At 39.8% G+C, this 9,294-nt stretch overlaps 1 protein-coding gene across 3 annotated transcripts in view; it reads left to right on the forward strand.

The window, feature by feature from the left end:
• The window catches only part of slc6a9 (solute carrier family 6 member 9), an 83,887-nt gene that overhangs the window by 18,504 nt on the left and 56,089 nt on the right, over positions 1-9,294 (forward strand). The gene's annotated exons all lie outside the window — the stretch shown is intronic.

Here is a 9,294-nt window from a genome sequence, read left to right on the forward strand (position 1 = left end):
TGAACCAGTCGAGTCTGAGTACAAGAGGCCAGGTGGTCACTCACAGGACTCCAACTGGCTTTTGTGTTTTTTTTTATTAAACACTCAAAAGTAGAGGATTTTGCTCACAATTTTCTGATTTACTCTACTTTTAAGACCTTCATAACATGACTTACCAGCTTGCCCCAAATTGCCATTATCATGTTAATTTTTGGAACTAGAGATACACCCGTTTCCACTGAATAGTAAGCTGCAGTTTTGTTCTGAGTGATCACTGTGTTGACAGTGTATTGGTGTGTGAGTGCAGCAGACAGAACTTACTGTCACATGCTGTTCACTGTGGCGCAACTAAACACTGTCTTTACCGGTGTTCATCACTCATCTTTGCAACTTCAACAAACAGTTAACATGTTTTCAGGGGGGTTTGGCTGCTTATAAGAGATGAGGCCAAGGCCTCTGCTCTTGGTGAAGATTTAAATAGAGGTTTGGTGTCATTGGCAGTCTGGTCATTTCTCTCTCTCTCGCTCTCCTTCTACCTTCAGTGTATCTAAGTCCTTCACTCCATCTCAAGACAGTGATAAACAGAAACTTCAAGCTCCAATTTTCTTCTCACTTTTTGCTCGTTTGAAGCCTGGCTTTTCACCCCAGTGGCATTTTGTTCCATGTCCTTTTGAGATGCATATCCACTGTTAAAATGCGTATTGAACTTAGGAGGGGGCAGAATCATCAGGATTCGCTTGCTCTCTCCGCTCACTCACTCTCACTACATTTGAAGGTGGTTTGTGGATGGAGATTTGATTGTTGCTCTCAGAATGTGTGTTCAGCTCAGTGACAGATTACGAATCATTGTTTTGTATAGTTAGGCACTGCTGGAGAGTTGCAAAAAAGGTCTATGAGCTTATGGTTTTGAATTGTTTCTTTATGGAAGAGTTTTGTTTTGGATGCCTGTTTTTTTTTTTTTATTATTGGATCTAAGTGGTCCTCTGTAGTCACACTGAAATGTAAGATCAAATTTAAATGAAAAGATTTTAGATTTTTAGATATTTTGCGCAAGGCAAGTGATTTCAGCTGCCAGCGTAGCAAGCCATTTTGTTCTGGTAACACTTCTTAAATAAGTCAGACTGTCCAGCTACCAGAACTCTTCAAGCAAGATCAAATTACTTAAAACAACATGAATGCTATTTTTATCTGTAGATTTTAAAAGGCTATCACACAAGGCTCTCAACCAGCTCTCATATCTGTTGCCTTCAAGATGAAGGTCACTTGCTGAACACCTGGTCACCATTGCAGTTGGCTACTGGTGCTGTGGCTCTGAACATCACAGTGGCAACTATTGGATTGCCATGAGATTTTGGACATTCATGTCTCCCAGATAATGTTTCCATCCCCTGGGTTTTTCTACAGCAGCACAATAAATGTGACCTCAGATGATGAATCTTCCTGATTTTGGTGGCCCTCTTTTTTTCCCTTCTAGTACAACAGTTGACCAAACCTTTCCCTTATCCAGTGAACACCTGGATTGGGACAGAATATGGCAGAGCCATTCTTTATTCCCAGAAGATGAATTCCAGTTAATTTGGTAGCACTTTGACTTTTGATATTGCACCATCATTGGGTCAAAATTTCAATGTGCCCAGTAGTTTGCTGACCAAGTATCTGCAAGTTATTACATTCACATTTGCATTAATTGCAGTTTGTGCTTAGTACTAATAACAAATATTAGCATGTTCAATGTGCTAATATAATTAGCATAATTAATTGTGCCACTTTAGTTTGCTTCCATATGTTGTTTTTATCTTGAAACAAAATAAATGTCAATGCATAGTGGAGGCTGTGTAGCAGACATGGCAGTTTTTGCAGTACACTATAAAGTTATTGACAATTTTAGTGCTTCTCAAACACTGATCTATCATATACTGGTAATGCCTGTGCCACTGTGCACACAAGCCAAAATTAAGTGGCTTCAAGGAAAAACTATTTAAGTGTGTGTATTTGAGTGTGTTGCTGTGTACGTGAGGTGTTTTGTATCTGAAACACATAGAATAGGGGAAATCGCATTTTATCATTCAGTATAACCAAAATGATCACCAACACCAAAGTTTAAATGATAAAGATCATTAAAAAAAAGGAAAATCCAAAAAACAAAACTTTGGCGGTGCTGTGAAATTGTAAATAAAAATGGAACAAAATGTTCTGAAAACCTCCTTTACCCCATATTCATTTGGTAACAGTACAAAGATAAGATATGTGATGTTCAGATTAATATTTTTGGTTTAGATAAACTTACTCTGAATTTGATGCCAGTGGCATATTATAGTTGGGACAGGGGCAACAAAAAAGTGGAAAACCAATACTGAATGGCCATGATCTTTTGGCTTTCAGGTTAATCTGCATTAAAAACAAGACTTGATTCTGTAGTGGAAATCACAGCATGGGCTCAGAAACACCTCTGAAAACCACTATCAGTGAACACAGTTTGTCACTGCATCCATACATGCAAGTTACAACTCTACCATGCAAAGACAAATTTACATGGACAAGATCCAGACTCGCCACCACCTTCTCATTGCTTGAACTCAGTTAAGATGGACACAGACAAAGTGAAAACTGTCCTATGGACTGATGAGCCAAAATCTGAAATTCTTTTTGGGAATCATAGATCTTGCATCCTCCAGCTTAAAGAGGAGAGGAACCCTCCGATTTGTTATAAGTGCACAGTTCAAAAGCCAAAATCTGTAATGGCATGGGGTGCATCAGTGCACACGGCATGAGTAACTTGCACATCTTTGAAGGTCATTAATGGTTAACAATATACACAGGTTTTGTAGCGAGATAGGCATCCGGATGATATCTTTTTCAGGGAAGGCCTTGTTTATTTCAGCAAGACAATGCCAAACCACAATCTGCATATCGATCAACATGACTCCAGAATGAGTTTAATAATGCTGAAGTGGCCTGCCTGCAGTCCAGATCTGTCACTTATTGAAAATATATGGTGTATTATGAAGTGAGAAATACAACAATAGAGGCCCTGAGCTGCTGAGCAGCAGCATTTTAGATGTATTATTACTTAGAGGTGCTAATGACCACGTATCAGTCCCACTTTAGTAATTAATAACTCTAAATTAGGCTGAGACGCAGGAATAGCTGTGCAAAAACTGTGGGAACTCTTCTCTCTGAGCTCAAATTTTGACCTTAGTTTGCTTTTATTTGATTCAAGAGTTTGTTTTTTTTTCATCGAAAAAGGACAGAGATTAGAGTGTTACAGACATCTGTGAAGGTAAACCTGGCACAGAGCTGCGAGTAGATTGTACAATAACTCCAGCAGTGTCAGAAAACAACTGCTTATGCGCACGTACACACAACTCGCTTCTCATGATTGGTCAACACTCATGGCTGGGCCCGTTGTCTCCGGCGGTGGTAGGCAGTGATGTAAGCTGTGGTTTAGAGACATCAACAAAGAATGAAAGAAAGTGTGTGTGTGTGTGAGAGAGAGAGAGTTAAATACAGAGAGATTAAGAGACCTTGCTCTCCCATCGCCAATTGTCACTTCAATTTTTATTCCATTCCTCCCTCTCCTACTGCCTCTCTCTTCCTTCTTCCTAATCCACTCATCTTTACCTCTTTTTAAAGAGTGAAATTTCCCTTTCCTGTTGTTTTTTTCTCAACATAGTGGCACCTTTTTTGTAAGTCCCTGCCCTTTCTTTACAGTTGGGTTCAGTTTATTTATGTTGGCCCAGATGGCTGGTGGATGGACCCGTCACTGTAAATTTCGTGACACACAAGGAGCTCGCTTCCTGCTACCGCTTGGCTTGGCTGGTAGCCTTCTGTCTGGACTGCTTCTGTCCAAACTTGACTGCCTTGCTCGTACACAGCATTCAAAAGGAGCCCTGTCTCCTCAATCTTTCTGCGTTGTCTTTGACTGCACTGGAAGTCACCACTTCCACTGAGCGGATGAGCAGATGGTGCCTTGGCACAGTCTTTTACTAGGCGGATAGCTGTCTCTTTGTTTTTACTCCTTACTTACTTGTTTTCCTCTCATTGTCTTTAAAATGTCTGCTGTTTGAATGTATACTGTATATAGGCATGTGAGAGGAGGAGGACTGAGGTTTTGCTTATTATTCTGCTGAGTAATTTATTCATAGAATATGTCTGATCAGTCTGCTCACTTTGTACAAGGAGGAGGTTTCTCCCTCACAGAGTCTTGTCCTGAGCTGTCCAAGCCCGCAGACAGAAACCCAACAACAGACAGTGTTCATTTTGGCCTCTCATCAAGGTACGCACAGGATTAACATTAAGATTAGTGCCAGCTGATACATCCTGTCCTGTTTGTCACTTTAACCAAGGGTCAGTGCCAGACAAAATTCACACCTCAGTGTTTAATACATTGCTTTGCTAACTACGATGATAGACAGTTTTGTTAGAGTCAGACTTTCAGGAATCTGTTCCGCTAAGAGTCAAATAGTTTTACCCAGTTTGATTTTCACTCACATATGAGGCAGTATGCTCAAACTGTTGAAGCCAGCTGTGCTAAAGGAAACAACTTTACAATGATATTAGGCTCAGATGGACAAAATACAATATAGCACAACAAAGAAAGCATCTTGTTGTCTTTATTTTACCCAGTATCAAATTATCAATAAATCTTATTTTTTAACATTTGTTTGGTCTATGAAATGTTAAAAAAAAGTTGTGAAAAATGTTTTTAACAGTTTCCCATAACCTTAGATTGGCAGTTTTCACATATCATATTTTGCCCAACCAACAGTTTAAAATCTCAAAATGAGTTTTCATTGATATGAAGACGTTCATCTAATGTGATGAAGAATAAGAATGAATCTTATTGTTTTCCTCTCAGCAGAATAATAAGAATAAGAATGAATCTTATTCTTCATCATATGAGATATACATCCTTCCTTGCATTCGGTTCTTGTTGTACAATGATTATATTTCAACTGTGTGTCTACTGTCTTTTTAGAAAGTTGGATGGGCTTTTCTGTGCTAGCATCCTTTAACAATATTGCCAAGTCTATATACATACACAGTATTTCTTGAAGTGTAACTGGTGACGTAGGCAGAAGCAAAGTAGCCCCCAACTTCACTTTGAGCAACTGGTAAACAAAATTGAAATTTTTGTGTCATAAGGGTTTTTAGAAATTTGGAACTAGTTTCAACTTAGAACTGAATATAAATCCTTGTTCCTAGTTGGAATAAACTGTTGCTACTGGCTGAGCTGCAACAAAATTGTCTCATGTGTACACATTATAAATTTAGCATATGGCAAATTATGTAATACATTTTGTACTGAGAATTACAGTATGCTGTCAAAGGTGCAACAGTGCAGCAGCACTCATTGTGTTATTAAACAGGAATGTGCATTACTAAAGTGATTACTCCACAATTTTGTGCACTCCCTAAGTGAGCAGCCTTTGTGTGTGTGTGTGTGTATGAGTGGATGTGAGGACCCACAGCCACAACCACCCTGGGATCAGGACACACATAACTGTAGTTCTATCTTTGTGAGGACACTCACTGACATAATGCATTCCCTAGCCCCTTACCATAACCTTAACCATCAGAACTAAATGCCTAACCATAACCTAAACCTAATTGTAACCTGAACCCTAAAACCAAGCCTACCCTAAAACCCTTAACCCTCAAAAAGCTGTTTCAGAGGACCAGCCAAGAGGTCCTCATTTTCCAAGTATGTCCTCACTCTGTAGCAAAAAACATTTTTTGATCCTCACCATGTAGCAAATACAAGAACACACACACAAACCTTTATAGAAACATGAGGGATAAGACATTTATAGATAAGGTCCATATGTGAGAATACTGCATTACCACATAAACAGTTTACAGAAATAGTCTGTCAGAGGTGCTAAGTAGAAGACATGTAGGTATTCTGTAACCTTTTCTCCATTTTACTTTTAAGCAATAAAATAGTAAATATACAATCTGTTTAGTAACTTCAGGCTGAGAGGCTGTGATGTTTGCTCTGAAACTGTGGCAAAACTGTGTAGCCAAATCTGTGGTCCAGGCACTACAGTACCTTTGGATTCCCTAGTGATGGTGTGTTAAGTGTCTTTTTTTTTAAGTTGGTATCGGTGAATTTTTTTTTTTTTTTGTTTATGTCCTCTGGACCTGTGTGTTGTCTTAAGCATTAACTGCATATAATACTATTATATTTATTACAGGTGAAACTCCCTTTCTCGCTGTCTGTAGTTATGTAAGAGACAGTTTCAGGGCGGTCAGTTTGGTTAACAGCGGTGCTCAGCTACCGTGTTGACCTCTTTTGGAGTGAAGGGCCAACAAGCAGATGTGAACCAAAAGAGAAGGGGAGAGAAAGAGCCATAAGAGCAGGTGGGAGGACAAGAGTCAGACATCATTTCTGTTTCTGATTTCACCCCCCGACTGATCAGATGAATGAGAGTAAAAAAAAATACCAGCAGCCATATGGGACACAGGCAGGGCAGCTTAACGGCAGCCACTGTGGCAAAAGTACAATCAAGGCACACGGGCCACAAATGCCAAACACGTCCACTGCTGGGCACCCTTTAAAAGGTAACCACCCACCCACACACACATACACAGCAAAGAAAACAAGCCCGTTGTGTTTTGGACCTTTAAATTTCATTTGGAAAAACCACTCAGGCTGAAAATGTAGTTTTTCAGATTTTTTCCTCTGATTTAATGGGTCTCCCTCCCTGCAATCTGTAACAAAAACAAGCAAGTAAGAAAAATAGGACTTCACTCCACTCGTGCCCCCTTGTCCTCTGAAATCAGTGAAATTATGGACAGGGCTCTGACATTGTGTCCACACAACAGGGCTCTTAAATCTCCTCTGGTTTCTTTTAGTATTATTATAATTTTCAACGGTTTCCAATTGAACTCTTTTCAAAGGCCTTTTCAGAACCATATTTAGGTAATTTGTTGCGCTTGAACCCAACCTGCTCCCTGGCACTGTGTGTGTATGTGAATGTTGAATGGCAGCTATAAGCCTGGGACAAGGGGGGGTCTGCTTTTCTCAGGGCTGTACAGCCCTCTCCTGCTTGGTTACACACCTCCCCTGTGTTATTTATCACTTTTCCTCCTCTCTCTGTTGTATCCTCGTTTTATCCCTTTTCAGACATGGAATCTGTAACATTGTTGGGCTCATCTGACTGACAAAATAATGGCTTATTTTGGCTTTAAAAGCATTATGGAAAAGTTTCATGTTGACTCTGGTCAAACATGACAGAGCCATCACAGATCCAGGTGCAGCTCTGCTGGAGACCAGCTGTTATTTGGAAAATCACACAGGCTGCCTCAGTGAAGAAATATAAAACCTCTGGAGGTTGACCATTTATCCTCACAGCATGATTGTCCAGAGTCTGCAATAAAGAGGGATTGTGACCTCACTAGCAGTTTTCAGTAATGTCCCACTTACATTGTTTTATGAATTGTCTCATTTATTGGGTGTGACATCAAATGCCGTTTTACCACTCTAGCCACTACTTTACAAAAGGATGAACATTTAAATGTTGTTTCTCTTTACTTATTCCTGATTTGATGTTGGTTTTTAGATAAAGCAATCTGCAGAAGCACTTGGTATTAATGCAGGTTGAAATATTAGTGGCTGCAAATAAGCTTTCTTGGTTTGTGCCCTGCCACAGCAGAGACAGTACATTAAAGAGCCCATAGCCTGCTCATTTTATTCATATCCAGCCATATAATGTTTAATTTTGGGTACCTCTAGATTAGCTTTGCACCCATCATAACTCTAAACAATCTGTAATTATTTCAGAATGATAAAACCAGAGAGAGTGTCTTCCTGAAAATGAGAGGATAGTTCCTGCTGCTGGTGTTGCCTCGAAAGTGGACAGCACGATGAACTGCAACAGCTTTAATTAAATTGAATTTATTCTCCATAGATAGGTAAACAGCAGTATATGTACAGATGAAAAGAGATGTGTAACACTCTAAACAAAGCGGGTAATTGAGAAACCCCATATTTTAACTGGCATAATGCAGACATAGTAACTTCTCCGGCCTTACAACAGTTCACTAACATTACAGAAACAAGGCATTAATAGGCATGCAATGTGTGTTTTTTTTTTTACTTACCGTTAAGTCCCACTGAGTAGTGGAAACATCACTCCCTGTCAAGTAGCGCTAAGGTCGGTAAATCCAACCAGTGGTTACCGCATTTTCCCCCACATGACCACATACAGTCCCAAAGTAGTGAAAATAATTCCAACAGGTAGTGCTGACAGTAACAGCATGGATCATTAATCTGCTCTTTAACCAGCAACACATCACATGCAGCAGACACACTGGCCTCCAGCAGTCAAAATTAGCAGGTGCTGTGCTCTGGAGGAATCCAGTGTTGATGAGCTTATCATTCACCGCCACGGTGGGCTTCACTGGCCAGTTGCTTGTACTGTAGGTTATACCTGGTAAGGTAAAACAATGAGTCCCTGTACAGGAACATTCCTGGACATGCGGTAACCTCAGGCCCTGTACTTTTCTCCACATCCTCTGGTCACAGTGCAGCAGGAGGGAAAATATATCCACCAAACCGGGTGCAGTCAAAAAATTCTACTTTTAAAATGGCATGGATGTCAGGCAAGCTCACATGAACACATAACTGCCTGGAGATTATGACCATTCAAGGAAATTCGTAAAATATCACATAATACTTTATTTTGTTAGAAAAAAAGTCTGGCAAGTGAGAGTTTGCAACACGTGTATAAAGTTGTTTCTACACAGAAATACTAAAACATAACATACACCTCATTTTTTGAGCTTGAGGTCACGTCTTAGATTATAATTCACCATTGTAACATTGTAGATAAGTAAAGAAACAGGGAAAAGCATGACATGGGCTCTTTGAAAACAATGCTGTAAAAGCAACAGTTAGCCAAGAGGCTCATATTTTCTAATATGACGACCCAGATGCAGACTAGAAATATGGAGGCAGCGGTTAGGAGTAACTGGCTTTAATTAAAGTAACATGAATGCAGACGAACAGAGTACTGGTGCAGTGGCAGGGTGGGGGGATATACTGGTATAACAGACATGGATGGACAAGTGCATTGACTGGTAACAGGAACTCCACTAATGGCAGACACAGGTAAATAACCAATGCAGGAACAGAAGCAGGTAACTTGTACCAGGTAAATGCAATAACATGCTCAACAACATTATAACAGTGTAGGTAAGGCGACTGGCTCAGGAAGATACAACAGCACCGTTTTTTTTTTTAAATTCAACATTGTGACTGCGTTGTATTCAGGCTTTCAAACATGAAATGGATTAAAAGTTATTTGACAC

Source organism: Monopterus albus, unplaced genomic scaffold (assembly GCF_001952655.1).
Source record: "Monopterus albus unplaced genomic scaffold, M_albus_1.0 scaffold66.1, whole genome shotgun sequence".
NCBI lineage: Eukaryota > Metazoa > Chordata > Actinopteri > Synbranchiformes > Synbranchidae > Monopterus > Monopterus albus.